General features: G+C 47.5%; 1 long non-coding RNA gene across 1 annotated transcript; it reads left to right on the plus strand.

Moving 5' to 3' along the window:
• Positions 1 to 1,385: 1,385 nt before the first annotated feature.
• On the plus strand, positions 1,386 to 5,174 carry LOC140616307 (uncharacterized). Its single transcript, XR_012016855.1, has 2 exons — positions 1,386 to 2,516; positions 3,264 to 5,174. It is a non-coding gene; the product is annotated as an uncharacterized lncRNA (long non-coding RNA).
• The last annotated feature ends 3,131 nt before the right edge of the window (positions 5,175 to 8,305 follow it).

Consider the following 8,305-nt stretch of genomic DNA (forward strand, 5'->3'; position numbering starts at 1 on the left):
TGATATTTTTGTTGAAAACATCTATCCCAGGTCTCTGGGTTTTCCTGAATTTGTCTAACAAAAAGAGATAGACAGAGAGATTTTCTAGCTGTAAGTTTTTAAAGGTATAAGACATTAAAAAAAAAAAAACCTGCATTAAATTGGCAAAATTAGCAACAGGAGTAGTGCTCTCTGTTTCCAAATGCTTCTAGAATTGAGAATGGTTTCTTTTCTCTCATTTTGGAGCTTGCACAATTCTCACACCTGTGTCCTTCCTTACGCGGGGACAGACAAACACAATCATTGCAGACTACAACATTTTTCTAAAACACGTGCCCACAGTTTTTTTTTAAAATGAACGTATTTGGCCCATTGATATTACATGACCAAGGCTTTATACGAAATCAGGCTTGGGACTGTTGCTTCTTCAGTGAGCCCTGTGGTGGGAAGTGTCTCCTATAAGGAGAAAACATGACAGGAGTGCTAACCACAGAAGCCGATGTGACACGGTAGGCCAGGTGACACTCCCTGTTTGGAGGTGAAGCCCAAAGTCACCACATCCTGGAGACTACTTTGCCCTTAACTAGTCCTAGGTGCGGGGGACACCGGGCGTCCCTTTGTCCAGGCACGAGTAAGCCGGCTCCCCTGGCTCCGGCTCCCGGGCACTACTCGATCTTTGCAGTTTCCCGGCGCGGGCTCCCCCGAAGCAGGAATACGGTCCTTTTAATTTTTATCAGGCAAGCGCTCCCAGCAGATTTAAGGCGGTGGACACACCTGTGGGGACGCCCCAGCCCCCACCCCCATCCGCATCTGAGAGCCTTGCCACGTTGCCTCTATCTTTGAGGGAAAACGAGTCTGTGTAGTTTTCCTGGATTCATTACCAGAGCGGGCTGCCCGGGTTAGGCCTCGGCACTGCTCCTGCTTGTAAAACTGCAGGTGTGCGGCTGACGTCCAGTGCGGCGGGGGACGCCGGCCCAGGGCTCGGCGCAATTAGCGGGGCTTCCCTTCTCGCCTTTAATCAGCTGCTGACACCTCACTGTTTAATATCACAGTGAGCACAGTCGCAAACAATGAAGGACAGACCCCTGAAATTTAAAAAAAAAAAAAGCCTCTGCTTAGTAACAAACGTAAAATCCATCATTATTCAATACAGAGGAATTTTGTTTCATTATAACAAAGCATCGGTTCTATTCCTGGTGCTTTATTTTGATTGCAGAAGTTCTTTTTTTCTGACAAAGCAATTTCTCTGTGCAAAGAAACATTGTAGCTTTTGTTTATTTTCATCCCCCCGAAATAGGGAACGCAAAATAGGGAGCACTCTTTTTAACTGGAGAGCAATTAGTCCTATTCCTGTCTCAGAAAATGTTTGGACACAGCGGCTTAGAGAAGAGAATATGCCTTCAAAAATTACTGACCATTAAGTCATAAAGACGACCTAGGGGTCATTTTCCTGTAGCAAATAACCATAATTTCCTCGAAATGTAGTTCTTTGTGTAATTAAAGTTACTTATTTATTTGAGGATTTAAATGTGCTTTAGTATCTCAGATGTTAAATGGCCTTAGCGTCCGGGTAAAATTCAATACTTTGAGGCCGGGGTTGGGTTCAACTACACGTATAATTTTGCCACTGCTCTGTAATGCATGTTGTTGTTCTTGGAATAACCGTTTAAAATGCTAGCGTGCCACGGGCGGGAATCGGGACACAATCGTGCTCTACGCGGGCAGGGGCTCTATTTTCCTGGACTCCTTCCTCATCTCCCAGATGAGTCTCAAAGCTCGATGTTTCACAGCAAGGCAGAGAGAGGGTCTCGGCGTGTGTTTATTGATACAGAATGTTCGAGACTGACAGACAGGCCTTTGCGTATGATCAAGCAACTTTCTGTGCAAATCTTATGGAATGTGGCATTCCAGACTTTAAAGGGAAGGAGAGATCGCCATGGCAACGGCACATGGGGGCTGGAGATGGGGATCCCCTTGGGAGCTCAAAGGCCAACAGAATTTTAAGCATTTGCAACTTAAAAAAAGAAGGAGAGGAAAACTCTATAACTCTGCCAACGATGTCTACAGAAATGGAACATGGTGAGAGGTCCCTTCAGAAAGATCTGGATTAACCCACCCAGATCAAGCTGGGATGATAGGAGTTGGAAAGGACAGTTGGTGGGGTTTTTTCGGCTTTTTGTTTTCTGTTTTTTAAAAAAAGGCAGGCCCTGCTTTTTCTGTGGAAGAGGGAGATGTTGTCGCTGCTAACATCCGGGAAGGAGCCAAGTTTGGGAAAGAGGCCGGTGACCGGCCAACAAGTGTCCTCGGTGGGGGGCCGCCCTGCTGTCGGCGGCTCCTGACCACCCAGGCTCGGCGTCTCCCAGCTGGGGAAGGAGGGAGGCCTGAAGGCGGCCCGCAGACCCTGGGGTCCCCGGCGGCCCAGCCCGGCCCGCGGCTCTCGGACAGGCCGGCCTGGCCAGCACAGCCCGCAGCCACCGCGGCGCATTTGCGTGTGTAGAAGCTGCTTCCACGAGCACAGAAATCTCTTAAGATCTCAGGTAATAAACACGCGTGGAGTATAAAAGTGACTGTAAACAATTGTGATTTGTGGTTGTAGTACCGACAAGCGGTAACTAAGGAAAGAACAGATTTATAAATGGGGCTAATCCGATCTCACTGGAAATGGAACATTTTTGTATCCTCCCGGCTTCCCAAAACAAGAGCCTCCCGAAAGGGCAGAGCAGGAGTCGGGCGGCAGCTGGTGAGTTAGGTCAGCACGTGCTGGCCTCAGAGCGCCCATGCCCGGACACGGCCGCCCTCTGGCCCGGGGGCTCTCAGTGGACACAGACGGCCCCCGGGGCCTCGGGGGGATCTTCACCTCTCCTTCCAGCTGTGGGAATGCCTGGCAGGGGCCGAGGCCTGCGAGTTCTCTGGATGATGAGATCCAGAGAGGGCTTCCGTTCCGGGTGCGGCGGCCCGGCCAGCTCAGCCCCGCTGCCCGGTGTGGCGGTCAGCCGGGCACACACCACAGACCTGTGGCCACTGCCTTGCTGTCGCAGTGGCTCCGATAGGCACAGGCTCCAGCTGCGTGAAGCCACCTGTTGGGGGTGGATACCGGGGATGGGGGGTGGGGGCCACGGGCCAGCGACCCCAGCCTCTAGGACGAAAGCAGGGCAGGGGGGCTTCTGACGTCCCCTGCAGGCCTTCCCTGCCCAGCTGGCGATCTTGAGTGATTCGTCTGGTTTCTTAGAGCCTTCATTTTCTTGTCTGAAAAATGGGTCTGATGGTATCTCTGCCGCCTCCAGGGACGAGCGCTCAAGAAGAACACAAGCCAGTGCCGGTGGAGCGAGGGAGAGACAGGCGGGCAGCAGGGGGACGTCAATGAATGAGCTTCGTCCTTCTGGGGATTGTCAACGTGACTTATCGTCGCCATCAACGTACTTAAGAATGTTCCGAAGGTGGGAAGGAGAAGATGAAGAAGGCCATTGCTTTTTTTTTCTTTTAAAAAAAATTTTTTATTGGTGTTCAATTTGCCATCATATAGTATAACACCCACTGCTCCTCCCATCAAATGCCCCCCTCAGTGTCCATCACCCAGTCACCCCCACCCCCCACCCACCTCCCCTTCCACCACCCCTAGTTTGTTTCCCAGAGTTAGGTCTCTCATGTTCTGTCTCCCTCTCTGATATTTTCACTCATTTTCTCCCCTTTCCCTTTATTCCCTTTCACTAATTTTTATATTCCCCGTGTGAATGAGACCATATCATGTTTGTCCTTCTCCCATTGACTTACTTCACTCAGCATAATACCCTCCAGGTCCCTCCACGTCGAAGCAAATGGTGGGTATTTGTCGTTTCTAGTGGCTGAGGAATATCCCATTGTATACAGAGACCACATGAAGAAGGTCATTCCTAATTGAGTCCCTAAGAATCTCTCCTTCCCACCCCTCCATCTCTTGCAGATGGGCTCATGATTTTATACATGAGCTTTCATGTATAAATACATACATACATACATACACAGCTTTCATTGTGATAAAAAATACACATAACGTAAAATTTACCATTTTAACCATTTTAAAGTACATAGTTCAAGGGCACTAAATACATCCACGGCATTGCGTCCCCATCACCACCGTCATCTCCAGGACTTTGTTATCTTCCCAAACAGAAACCCCATCCCTGTGAAACCCTGACTCCCCAGGCCCCCTCCCCAGCTCCACCATCCATCATGATCTCTATGAGCCTAATGACTCTTTGTACGTTGTACAAGTGTGATCATACAGCATTTTTTCACGTGTGACTGGCTTCTTTCACTTGGCACATGTCTTTAAGGTTCACCCATGTTGGAACATGTGTCAGAATTCCCTTCCTTTTTCAGGCTGAATAGTATTCTATTCTTTACCACATTTTATTTATCCATTCATCCGCTGAGGGACACCTGGGTTGCTTCCACCCCTTGGCTGTGGTGAACACTGCTGCTGTGAACACGGGCGTACAGACATCTCTTTGACTCCCTGCTTACAGTTCTCTGGGGTTTACACTTAGAAGTGGGATGGCTGGATCATGTGCTGACTCCATGTTTACATTTTTTGCGGAACTGCCAGACTGTTCTCCACAGCAGCTTCACAAGGTCACATTCCTGCCAGCAGCTCACAGCCTCCTCCTTTCCTTGCCAACAGTTCTTATTATTATTTTTAAATGATAGTCATCCTAATGCATGAGATGTGACATCTCATCATGGTTTTGGCTTGCAATTCCCTAAGGATTAGTGAGGTGGAGTATCTTTTCGTGGGCTTATTGGTCGTTGCATATTTTCCTTGGAGAAATGTCCATTCAAGTCTTTTGCCCATTTCTAAGTCGGATTACTTGTTTTTTTTTGTTGTTGTTGTTGCTGCTGCTGGATATACATAGATTTAATAAGGGATTCTTGTCACCATCTTTCCTTGGAGATAAATGAACATCTACATTCATGGTTTCCAACCCGCTTTCTGTCACCCTGCGGTACTCTCACTCTTGAAGCAGGGGTTTGGCGATGGTTAAAAATGCAGACGTTGGCTCAGACCCCAGCTACACACTTTACCGGTTATGAATTTCTGGGCAGGTGGCCTTGTCTTTATGTACATTTTCTCACGTTGTGTGAATTAAATGAGTCAATCTACATAAAATACTCAGAATTCTACATGGAACACAGGAAATAAATAGGTGGAAGAGTTAGTTCCATTGTTTGTTGCTGTTGCCTGGCATGTCTCAATATTAGTCCAAGGAAAGTCAGAATGGTGGGGAGCAGGGGGCTCCTGGAGGTGCTGACAGGTGAGAACTAGGACATCCAGTTCAGCAGCTGACAGAAGGGGTGCCCAAGCAGTATGTGCCCAGAGCCACCTGTGCGCCCTTGACCTGCTCATCTTATCCTTACACGGCTTGCCACCCCTGTCTCTGTCTGCAGCCAGGAAAATGGAGACCTTAGAAAGATCAAGTCACTTTTCCAAAGTCCCGCAGCTGCCAGAGACAGGGCCAGGACGGGAACCAAGCCATCTGATCCCAGAGCCATAGGGACAATAGTTGTTCTGAACTTTAATCATGATAGACCAGAATCTATATCTTGATTGTGGTCATGGTTACACAATCGTGTGGGTTTGTCAAAAGTAAAAAAGAGTGAATTCTACTGAATGCAGAGTATGCCCATAAATCTAAATATGGGGAAAAATAGTTTAGGCCATTTCCCTGAGTTTGCTTGGATATGTTTTGTGCTTCTGGGCATTTTAGTGGCATTTATTGTGTTGTTCATTTGATAAGAGACCTTCACCTTGCAGACACAGAAACGTCAGCATTTACCCAAACAGCATCACACTTCCTAGAAAGATGTGAGCCTATTAGGGCTTCCACATACTGGGGGCAAGGATTCCAGGCTGGGCTTTCCTGGGTCAAATGAGCCTCCAAGTCTGCTTGGAGCGAGCACCTGCCGGGGGACTTGGAGGCTGCCAGCATCCACCTACCCTGATTGTAGTGCTGTCACTGAACCGGAGGCCTGGTTCCCTTCCAGCTATAAATACCACCCTTCTTTGAGATCACAAAATTATCATAGGACTCTGGCTCCATTGCCACTAACTTAACCTGAGGGGTCGCCAGTGTTGCAGTTCTGTTCCAGATGCATTTGCCGCCTTACTTTTGCATTATGGAAAGGAAGTTTGCAGAGAAGAGTCACTTGTGTGATCACATGTGCACTTTGGAGAGAGACAAAGCCAAGGTGGTCAAGAGCTTTCCTCTGGCCCTGCCTTCCTCTTTGGGAGACTTCACCTGGATGTCCACACTGACTAGCTCTGCCCCTGCCGCGGGTGCACAGCAGGTCACTGTGCTCACCAACATCATAGCTTCCTTTGCCACCCAGCCCCATGCCCCAGCCCCTCCACGTCATCTGCCCTCCCTCTGTCTGCCTGGACCCCTTCTCATCTGCCCTGGCCCTGCTTTACACAGGCTCCTGACAAAGCCCCCTTCACTCTGTGTGTGACATTTCTCCCAGAGCTATTACCTTTCCAATCTCGAAGTCAGACTCTCAGCCCATCTTGCTGTTCTGGAAAGAGACTTACGGCTCAACCTGGGTGGGCATTTCAAGGATATGGGACTGTGAAAAACACATTGGCAAGAGACAGAATGCTTGGGTGGCTTTTGAAAGCAATTTTATTGAATTAGTGTTGCTGCATGAACACACACACACACACACACACACACACACTTTCTGCTATGCCCACATTTGAGCAAGTTCAGTGTAGATGTAATGGAGGGTAACCATAAGCGTGTCTTTACGTATTAAATATTTTCAAACTAAATCTTGCTTTCTGATGAACCACTGGCCATGTCTTCTTGATTCAAAAAAATAGCTTAGGAATTTTGGAACATGATGGAACTGTTTTATATCTTCGTTGTGCTGGTGGATACACAACTGTATGTTACATGTCAAATTCACCCTTCATAGGATGAGTTTTCCTGAGTGTAAACTATGCCTCAATAGAAACTGGAGAAACAGTAGGTTACAAGTGAGGAAGTCAATGGACTCTACACAGGACACCAATAGCCCATCGGTGAACTTTTCTCATGTAGTGAACAGACTCAGTGGTTATTCTGAACCTTGGGAATAACCAGTGTCCAATTCTAAATGTGGACCAACTGTGGGAATTTCTTTGCCTTTTCAGTCCTCCTCCCTTTTGTGGGAACCATACTCTCTCCTTCTGGGGAACTCATGCCCCCTTACATGAAGCAGGAGTCCTAGAGGCGCTGATGTCACAGCAGCCTGGCCTCAGGCCACAGGGTGGCATAGCCTCAGGAGAGCCAGTCTGAATGCATCTAGGCAGGAGAGGCTGGTCTGGGAGGCCCAGGTGAGCTGGCGTTGTTGGTGGCCAAGGCCACCCAGGTGAAAGAAGACAAAATGCAGATGAGGAAGACAGAGCTCATGAACCTAGAGAAATAGGGATGAGCGAGAGTCTTAGCAGTGCCCTGTGCTGGTCCAGGCTGACTCTCATGCAGGACTCAGATCTGGCCCACGGCATCCGTCCTCAGTGATCACATGGCCCCCCGCCCTTTCTGAAGCCAGAGGTCCTAAGTTATGAGCCAGTCTTCTCTGAAAACAATACTGACTTTTTAAAATGCCCCTTCCAGGTTGACCTTTAAAAAAAAAAAAAAAAGCTATACAGTTATGCATAAGCTTTAATCCAGCAATCTCCTTCTAAAAGATTACCTTAAGGAAATAATTGTAAATGTGTGTAAATATGTAGCTGGAAGGATGTTCATTGCAGTTTTGTTTATAGCAGTAAAAAGTGAGAAATAACCTGAACGTGAAATAACGGGAGATGGAAATAAGCCATAGAACACCCAGAAAATGATGCAGACATCAGAAGAAGGAGATGTGATGAAATGAAGGATATTAACAGTGTGGTTTTGCATTTTAAAAGCAAGCTTTAGAAAAGCTACGGACCACTTTTTTATAACTTAGAAACAATACAAGAAGGGAGAGAAAGGGAAGGATGCCCTCTGAGAAGCTGACAATGAGTATTTGTGGAAGTGGGATTCTGGAAGAGACTTTTTAAAAACAATCTATATTTTATGTATTTTTCAACAATCAACATGTATTGTCTTTGCATTAAATGGAAGTAACACATTTGTAACTAAAGAGAAATAAATCAAAATAATATCCATCATCTCCTTTTCTAAAAATCTCGACAAAGGAGGAACTCAGGACCCAGTGTGACTGAAGAGCTTGCCCAAGAGTTGACCTGAAGTTGTAGAAGCTCATTTGGGTTCCTTCCCAAGGCTGCAGACCACCCATCAGGGAGGGGCGATTGCAGCTGCCCTGA

Source organism: Canis lupus, chromosome 24 (assembly GCF_048164855.1).
Source record: "Canis lupus baileyi chromosome 24, mCanLup2.hap1, whole genome shotgun sequence".
Lineage (NCBI taxonomy): Eukaryota > Metazoa > Chordata > Mammalia > Carnivora > Canidae > Canis > Canis lupus.